We start from the raw sequence: 9224 nt of genomic DNA, 5'->3' as shown, positions 1-9224 counted from the left end.
AACCTCAGGTGTCCCTACCCAATGCTAGACCAGAAATAAGCTAGTCCAATAAATTATGACTTTTGCAAAATTATGAACAAATAAGTGGTGGTGGTTATTTTAAGGCTCTAAGATTTGGAGACATTTTAACTTCATTGTAGGTAAACAAAACAGAAACTGGCAAGAAAATAGTGTTGCTATAATGAAAACCTAAAATATTTGACATTGACTTTACTGCTAGGTGATAACCAGAGTGGATACTGTTAGTGGAGATTGGAAGAACAGTGAAGAAATTACCATAGGATATAGCAGAAAGGGCAATGGATGTCATGTAGAGGCAGGATGTTAACAGTACTGTTGCCTATGGTAATGTGAATGGTAGTATATGTGCCTGAAGAACTTGTGGATCTAACCAAGGAGATTTCCAGGCAGAATGTTAGAAGTGCCAATGGGTTTCTCTTAGCTGCTTATGAAAAAGGATAAGAACAAAGGCATGCACTAAGGAAAGATCTGTTTGGTTTTCAAGCAGAATTCTATCCAGTGATTTTCAAAGTAAGAAACAGCCCCAGGATAAAGATCCAATTGTGGATGTAGCTATAAAAACTTTTTCTCAGACTCCAGAAAGATTGAATGTGGTGCTTTGAAAACCATCTTAGGACTTCTAAGAATCTTTTTAAAAAAGCATTGTTAACTATTAAGGTTTATTTAACATCTATTTGTTTTAAAATTCTTTAAATGGTCATTTTATAACTCTGGTTAAATCTGGTTTACAACTGATTGAATGAACAACTATTATTTTACAATAATGTGTGAGAAATGGTATTGATATGAATATTACAAAGACTTTATAAAGTTTGCTGGGCATGGTAGTACATGCCTGGAATCCCAGTGACTTGGGAAGCTGAGGCAGGAAGCAAGAACTTCCAAGAATCCTCTGTGCATTGTCCCACTGCAACCTAACATGTGAAATATATAGAGAGAGATTTTAGAAAGAATAATGAATATGAACCTTGGGGCATAGAATTAAAACTCAATAAGATTTAAAAACACCCATGAAGTTTAAGAAAGTTGTATTGTACATGAATATTGGATAGTAGAGTGAAAATAAGATTTATAGAAAATCCACGTTTTTAAAGATACTTATATTGATAAAAGAACTGTTAGCTTGGACAGAGAAACAGTTCAAAATGAGTTTTCTAAGCTTTTTAGTTTTTAACGGCATGAAAATAATGACTGAGAGAATTTCTCAGCTACAGGTCATCCTGCTCTTTGTCATTCTAGCAACTCCAGGTGAGACACCAGACAAATGAGTGAAGCTACTTTCAATCAAAAACCAGCATCATGTGGAGCAAAGCCAAGCTGTCCCTAAAGTCCTTCCCAAATTGCAATATCATGAGCAAATATCAGTTAGGTTGTTTATGCTTTAACCACTAAATTTCAGGGAGTAATTTGTTATGTTGTAACTGATACAAGAATCAAGGGTTCATTTACTTAATCCCTGGATGGGACAGGAGACTTATTTGGTCTTTGAGTTTCTTCAAAAATAGTAGAAACCCGGCATAGAGGTGCACATCTATAATCCCAGTGGCTTGGGAGGCTGAGGCAGGAGGATTGCGGGTTCAAAGCCAGCCTCAGCAAAAAACAAGGTGCTAAGCAATTCAGTGAGACCCTATCTCTAAATAAAATACAAAATAGAGCTGGAGATGTGGCTCAGTGGTTGAATTTCCAGTACCAAAAAAAAAAAAAAAAAAAGAAAAGAAAAAGAAAGAAAGAAAGAAAAGGGAATGGGGGCAATATAGCTCAGTGATAGAGCACTTGCCTAGCATGTGGGAAGCCCTGGGTTCAATCCCCAATAAATAATAAATAAATAAATAAATAAGTTTATCCCCAAGTCCCCTCCTTGCTCTCATATTCTTTGATTCTGTGAATAATTCTGTTCTATCATTCTATAACATTTAGTGAGTGTTCACCATTACTAGCTAGACATGATCAGTCAATCAAAGTCAATTGTTTTGAGGACAAAATGCACAACAACAGACATCATCTGCAGTTTTTCATGTAGAAAGCATTCTCCCGAACGATACAGAGACAGAGAGAAGGAAGAGACTTCTTGGTTAAAGATTCAAAAATTCTTTTATACAGGCAAAACTGGTCTCCCATTCCTTAGAAATAGTGAACCATGACTTCTAACCACTTTATTTTTATAACATCACTGCCAAGTTCTTTAGCATAGATCAAAGTCTTGCTAGTGCACAGATCTATAAGTTTGGATTTGCCAAATACCCAAGATAAGAAAAAAAAATCACTTGGGATATTTTATGACTTTTATATATGATTTGAATTTAGTCTTATCTCTGTAGAGGGTCTCTTACAGCACAAGTGGGAATTAAAAAACTATGGAAACTTAGCAGTCCTCAGCACCCTGTAACAAAAGAAAAAAAGGCGGGGGAGGGGGACGGTGAGGGAATGTAGCTCAATGATAAAGCCTCCAGACCATTGGACCTGCCCCTGAGAAATAAGAAAAGGGAGGGGTTGACTCTCCCCTGCCTGTGTCCTCTTATGTTCCAAAATGTTCCCACCAAATAGACAGATAAACACGGGTTTTTTTTTTTTTTTTTGTCAAAGTTTAAGAACTATAAATGTAAATGAGAAATTGTATCAAAAGTGTTTATTTATATTTGTCCTTCTGTTAGGGCTTTTGTGTATGTTATTCCTAGTGAAAGCACTGGATCACAGGGAGCTCTGGGCTCGGTATTGAGACCCCAAATGAAGTGGACTTTGCAGCTATTTGGCTATGTGCAATGAGCACAGCACCAATGTTGGCTTTGCTATCATTCTTCCATTCCCAGGTGTGCAATGATGGCCCAAGTGGAAAGTGAAAGTGGATGTTAAAAATATGTGGAGGATAAAACACAGAAGACTAGGAGAAAGAGACTCCAGAAGTTAGTGAGGAAGGTGAATTCAAAGACTTGGAGAAAGGTCTTGCAGATGCTTAGCATAGCATTTTTGCTAGTTTGAGGTTTGAATACAGTATTTGCTCAGTCACACATCAGTGTGTTTGCCCATGTTTCCAGTGTGATTTGGCAGCAAAGCAGTTAGTAAAGCTAGAAACAACAAAACCCACAGAGAGAACAGTTTAAGCAGTTGCGAAAACCCCCAGCAGTCATGAAAGGAGGGGAGAAATGTTCTTTCCCGAAACTTGGGTTTCAAAGCTGTGGGCCCCACCCAGCTCAGGACGTCCTGCCACAAGGCCACTACAAGCTGCCCGTTGCGCGGAGTGGGCAGCCAGGTACCAGGAGGAGCAGAGAGGTCACAGCACAGCTGTCTCCGGGGAAAGGGCGCCTCCCGAGTTGGGACTGGGACGTGATCCTGGCTCCTGACTTCTGCCTATCCCTCACCCTAACCCCTCCCTCCTGGTACTGGGTTCGGGGCCTCCTTGTGCCCTGGTGTTTCAGGCCGATAGATTTTGCTGAGCAGGACGGGTGAATCCAGCTAGCCCTCCAACTAGCGACCAGAGGTTAACTAATATTTGCAGACAGTCATAGGGCGCCGGATGCCAACATCCTCCAACCCGCGGAATACAAATTCATGTTTCTTGGAACAATTCTTTTCTCCATTGCTTTGACGCCTGAAAACTCTTTTTTTTTTTTTTTTTTTAAGTGACTAAAGCAAGCCAGAGTCTACTCAAGTCCTGCTCATTTATTAACCCAAGCCCAGGCTGAGAACTCTACGTGGCACTCAAGAAGTAAAATGAGAAAGACAGAAAGAATCTGAGCCCTTAATGGGCCTCGGGAAAGCCTCGGCGGGGCTTTGACCTAGGGCAGGGAGGTGGGCGTGGGGCCGCTCTGCTCGACGGGATCCCGGGCTGTTTCTGGGCGCGGCTGCCCTGCGGGCCGGCTGACGGGGTAGGGTGACTCACCCTGACTCGGGATGGGAGCGGGCAGGGGAGGGGGTACTGGGGTGGGGCGGGGCGGGCCTCGCCTAGAACAGAGAGGATGTGGCGGGTATAAAAGCCCCACCCAGGCCATCCGGCTCCGCTCGGCAACTGGGGACGCTCGCAGCTCTCGGCGCCCGGCCCAGGTAAGCGGGGCGCACCCTGCCCGCCCGCCCGCCCGCCCGCTATGGCCTCGGGCCCGCAGCGCTAGCGGGGCGCGGGGAGGCACGAAAGGAGGAAACCGCCTTGCAATGAGGCTCGGGGGACCCGGACCCTGAGGCCCCGCGGGGCAGGGAATTGGAGGGACTGTCCGCACCCGTTTTTGTGCGGGTGGGGGAGCAGAGGCGAAGAGTCCCGGGCAGGGGAGAGGGGCCCATATGTGTTCAGGTCTGGGGGTGCAGGACAGAGATCGGGAGTCGTGCGTCCCCTTGGAGTCCTCGCAGGAAGCCCGAGCGAGGCCATGCAGGAAGGAGAGCCGAGGGGGCCCCCGCATTCCTGAGGTGCCAGGCGCCGGTGGGGGACAGGGTGTGGCCGTCCGGGAGTCTCCCGCTGCAGGCGGTGGGCATTTCCCTCCAAGTTTAACAAAAGCTTTACCGCCTTCCGCAAAGTAAATCCCCAAGTGTTCCCAGTTACTTTCCTTTCAGCTGAAGCGCATTTGTGGAGCTTGAGCCGACGACCAGTAGTAGCCAAGGACGAGGAGTGGGAGTTTTGAGTTGCCAGCTCACATCGTCAATAAAACAAAACAAAAACCTCAGCTCATTCTTTGTCTAGATTATCGTGTAGGGTGGCGGCTTCGGATTTCACTCCATCTGGGCAGTTTCCTACTTGCTTGAACACATTGGCAATGGGAAGGAAGTGTCCCCCGTGGTCCTGTGGGGAGGGTTGCCTTGACTGTTACTCCTTGAGTAACAGTGAGTCAGGGACTGAGGGTAGAGCAAGGGCGTGGCTCCTGGGCCGCAGGTCCCAGTGCTGGCCTGGAGGAATTGGATTCCACGTTTTCTTATCTGTGAAAGCGATTTCAGGAGGCCTGCACCGAAATAGGGTTGTTGTTGAAGAGTTCAAAACATAAAAATGTAAAGAACACCGAAAACACTAAGTGCCATACAAATGTCAGAAAACAAAAAGTGTCCTTTTTGTAGTAAGATTTGCTGTGTTGAAGCTGTGGATAAAAGTAGTGGCCACATAGGTGCACTTGGGGTCTTTAGGCACGACTTTTCAAGAACTCTTGGAATCCAAGCGCCTGAGTGTCAGTCACACTCTACTGATGACTTCCGTCCACAGTTGTGGATGCTGGTCTGCCTGTTCTTAGCTTGGTAGTTTGGAATGCAGTATTCACTTACACAGGAAAGATTGTTATCGCAGTTGCTTAGGCTCCCAGGCTAGCCCAGAGAAACTTTTATTTATTTATATTTTAAAACATGTACTGTATTTCAGCGTTGCCCTATTTCCCATTGGGGAAGAGGAGGTAGGAGGGTGAGGGTCCATATGTGAGTAGGAAGAGTAAATTACTGAAATATTTTTCAGTTTTTTTTTCTTGGTTTTAAAAATTACATCTTGATTAAATTATTTTAATTGGAAAATTGCCTTTGCCACCTCTCCATTCCCCCTCCCCCTGCTTCTTTCCCCCCAGTGCTGGGGAGTGAACTCAGGGGTGCTGTGTCACTGAGCTACATCCACAGTGGTTTTATTTTCTATTTTGAGAAGGATCTCTCTAGATTGCAATCTGGCCTTGAACTTGTGGTTTTCCTGCCTCAGCCGGGATTACAGGTGTGCACCACTGCATCACCTCTCCATTTTCTTTTCTCCACTGATCCTCTTCCTTGACATGTTAGAATCACCATCCAGGGAATCATCATTCAGGCCTGTCCAGTTCTGTGGTATTATTTCCTCTTGCCCATTTCAGTGTATGTACTCATACCAGACTAGATATGAGCAAATTAGAACGGTACTAGGTTAAAAATGGTTGGTGGTCCTAAAATTCTCAGCAATCCAGAGGAGTTAAATTTTTGAAAAAAGAAGAAGAACAAAACCTTGTTAACCAACATGGATCTGCTATTTTTAGAATTGGAGACTATGGAATTAAGGAACCATACTATTCAGGAAAGGTGAAGGAAGATTTTAGAATAAACCAGGACCCCAGAGGTGCCCTGCCCTGGGACATTCCTGCTCCACAGTTTCTAGCCCTCTTCTAAATACACCTATAATCCTTTCAAGGGTTTCTACAAAAGCATCCATTACCTCTGCAGTGGAAGGGTGTGACCACATATGCACATTTTTAAATTTTTCATTTGGAGTTTTATGATTTAGTGACTTGCCTGTGGTAGATGGCCAGCAAATATTGCTGACTCACTGTCTAGATCAGTATTGGCCTGGAGTCTTGATATTTAGCATCTTGCCTCTTGGAGCTAAGTACCCTATTGATTGACATTAGGCTTGCAGTCATGGCCATTCAGTTTCTGACTAATTTCTGATTTAAGTAGTTTTCCTGGCAAAGTAGATACTCTTCTTTAATTGCAATTGATTTGAGGGGTGCTGTGAGTTCTTCCTGCATCTTTGGGTCTAGAATCTATATTAATGCATTGCCAGCTGTCTTTGTTCTCACTTTTTGCTCCTGGGACTATACCTGCAGGGTATAGGGCCTTCGGAGTTCTTTTTTATTATGGGATGGTGGGTGTGTCATAAAAGGAGTTCCAGACTCTAGTAGGCAGCTTTAAACATCCTTTTGTCCCACAAACTATCTATTAAGCACCTACAATGCTCCACTCAGTTATAGGCTTTAGGAATACAACAGAGGACAAAACACACACACACACACACACACACACAGTCCATGCTCAAAAGACTATTGGGGAGAGAAAGAAAAGTGACAAAATAAATGGATTGTATAGATATTAATTGGATTTTAATGTCATCTTTTCCCAAATTAATGTTCATTTTCAAATGGCTGAGCTCTTTCCTCCTTTAATTCATCTTTTCTTAGACCTGAACTTCATATTTTGTTCTCCTCAGGATGTATTGTTTGAAGTGATGGCAACTTAAGCAGCCTTCCTGATTTGATTGTGAGAGTTAAATAGAAATTGGATATTTCTCTATTTTTGCACATGGGAATCATCTTCCTTCATTTTTCCCTGGTGCCACACCCTGTTCTAGTTGTAGGCCACACCAGAGGAAATTCCAGTTCTTAAAAAAAAAAAAAAAATCTTTCCGCCCATTCACTGTCTGGTAGATTTTTCCTTCTTCTATTGCCAGAGGCAGTCCTCTACTTATATTTAGGGGACTGATCATAAGTAGAGGTTGGGAGATGCCCACACTTGTGATCCTAGGTGGTTTCACTGGAGATTAGTTCCAAATCTCCCTTTTAGGGTTCATCCCTGAAGCTTTTAAGCCATTTGAGCTCCACCTTGTTAGAGCACAAGCCCATAGCACACAAGCAGTCTGAGTTCTGATCCCAGGTCTGGTGTGGAACACTCTGAGTCTAGGGAGTGGCTGTGACAGAGTCCTTTGTCTATGCCCCTTGTCTCCTCACCACACCCAGACTATATACTCCTAGCTCAGAGGAAATCAGAGTCCTAAGGCCACTTGCATGTCCTACCTCCTTGCTGCCACCTCGTTTGCTTCATGCCCAAAGGAGGTGAAAGTTACAGTCCCAAGCTGTCCTGTGCTAGGATTCAAACAGCTGCTGTACTATCAGTCATCTGCTAGGCTTTGCAAGATTCTCAGATGCGGGAAATTGGTACCCTCAGCTCTGAATATATAAAACTGGACCTGCATTTGAATGTTTAGTCTTAAGGAAAGATAACTGAGGAAAGCAAGTATGTTAGAAAAGAGGAAAAAAATAGACCTTCTGAGTTGCAAAGACCCACTGTGTGTAAACCCATCCCAAGATGCAGTTGATTCCCTGCTGTGTGTCAGTGTGCTCAGACCTTGGAGGACGCACAAATGATTGAGTCAGAAGCCCCATTTGCTAATACAATTGAAGATCGCCTTCACATGTTCAACTCTGATGTTTCATAGATCCACAAGGAGCAGCAGGAGTACAAAGCAACAAGGGTGTGTGAAAAGATGACACTTGTTATGATTTTCTGTATCCTAAATCTCATTTGGTTGTCATCCCATCCACATAGAGCCCTGGTTGGAGGGAACTTGGAGAAGTGCCTGGACAGTGCTGAGCAAGTTTGGAGGAGAGTTGACAGTCCAGTCTGATTTTTTTTTGTTGTTGTTGGGAGTATGTGTGTGTAGGAGGTATTTAAGGAAAGGTGGGTGAATTCCAGAGTGTGGGAGATCTTGAATGCTGAAGTTAGAGTTTTTTTTTTTTTTTTTTTTTTTTCTGTAGGCAGCTGGGCCCTGTTGAAAGAACAATGTATGGGCCATAAGACACTGAAATTGAATTGTAAACGCGAAGGACTATATTTCCCAATCTTGACAGCCCTTCATGCCAAGTGACATCATTCTTCTTACCAATCACTTCCTGCCCCCTCCATCCTCATGAGACTGGCAGTGAGAGGCTCTGAGAGAGAGAAGCTGCAGTGGGTCTTTGGGTCACAAATATTGAACCAGCCCAAGCAGCAAAAGGGATAAGCTAGAGCAAGTGCTGCAGGGGCTTCCTGCTCAGTCTGATCAAGGCCACTGGGCAGAATTCCAAGAATTCTGGGGAATGACTTGGCCCTATGACTCAAGCATTAATCAGGACCGTAAGAGCAAGGAGAAAAGTATGTGCTTCCAGAAGGTTCTATTAAATAAAGATGATTTAGGGGGATGGAGGGTGGAGTACAGTGGGAACTCCCCTTCCCCCTCATTCATGCATTTCGTTGTTTGTTTTAAAATTCCAGTGTGGTCCTGCCTCCTGTAGTGTCCAGGACAGACTGTAGTGTTCAGGACAGGCAGGACAGGCTTTGGTGGGGAAACCCCACCCTCCACATTCCCACCCCCATGCATTTTTGTTTTAAAAATTTTTATTTGTGTCATCCTGTTCCTGATTGATTCATCTTGGTTGCTAGGGATCTGTTTTGTGGTAACCCAATAACACTCCACGTTTCAGCTACAAGTGGGTGTGTTCCTGAAACTGCTGGGTTAGACTCAAATTTGCCTCTGTGCACCAGCCCTGTTGAAACACGTTTTTGTTTGTGTGTTTGTCTGAATCAATATTTGGGCTTTCTGGACCTGGTTCTTCTTGGTTCCAGTTAAGTGAAACTCGTACTTAATTTGAAGTGTTGACAAACAAAAGCTTTACTGTTTGTTTCAACATTTTGCAATCTCATTTTGCTTTTCTTTTGGCGGGGGTGGGGGGAGAAGTTAAAACTACTTAATTTGA

The 9224-nt window shown here is 43.9% G+C and overlaps 1 protein-coding gene across 1 annotated transcript in view; it reads left to right on the top strand.

Moving 5' to 3' along the window:
• The first annotated feature begins 3952 nt into the window (after window positions 1-3952).
• The window catches only part of Anxa2 (annexin A2), a 40260-nt gene continuing 34988 nt past the window's right edge, over window positions 3953-9224 (top strand). The window contains exon 1 of the mRNA XM_076850876.2: window positions 3953-4059. The gene's annotated coding sequence lies outside the window, so the exon portion shown is untranslated. The remainder of the gene's footprint in view (window positions 4060-9224) is intronic.

Source organism: Callospermophilus lateralis, chromosome 3 (genome assembly GCF_048772815.1).
Source record: "Callospermophilus lateralis isolate mCalLat2 chromosome 3, mCalLat2.hap1, whole genome shotgun sequence".
Classification (NCBI taxonomy): domain Eukaryota; kingdom Metazoa; phylum Chordata; class Mammalia; order Rodentia; family Sciuridae; genus Callospermophilus; species Callospermophilus lateralis.
The sequence above is the reverse complement of the archived record's forward strand: the minus strand, read 5'-3'. Positions and strand labels throughout refer to the sequence as shown.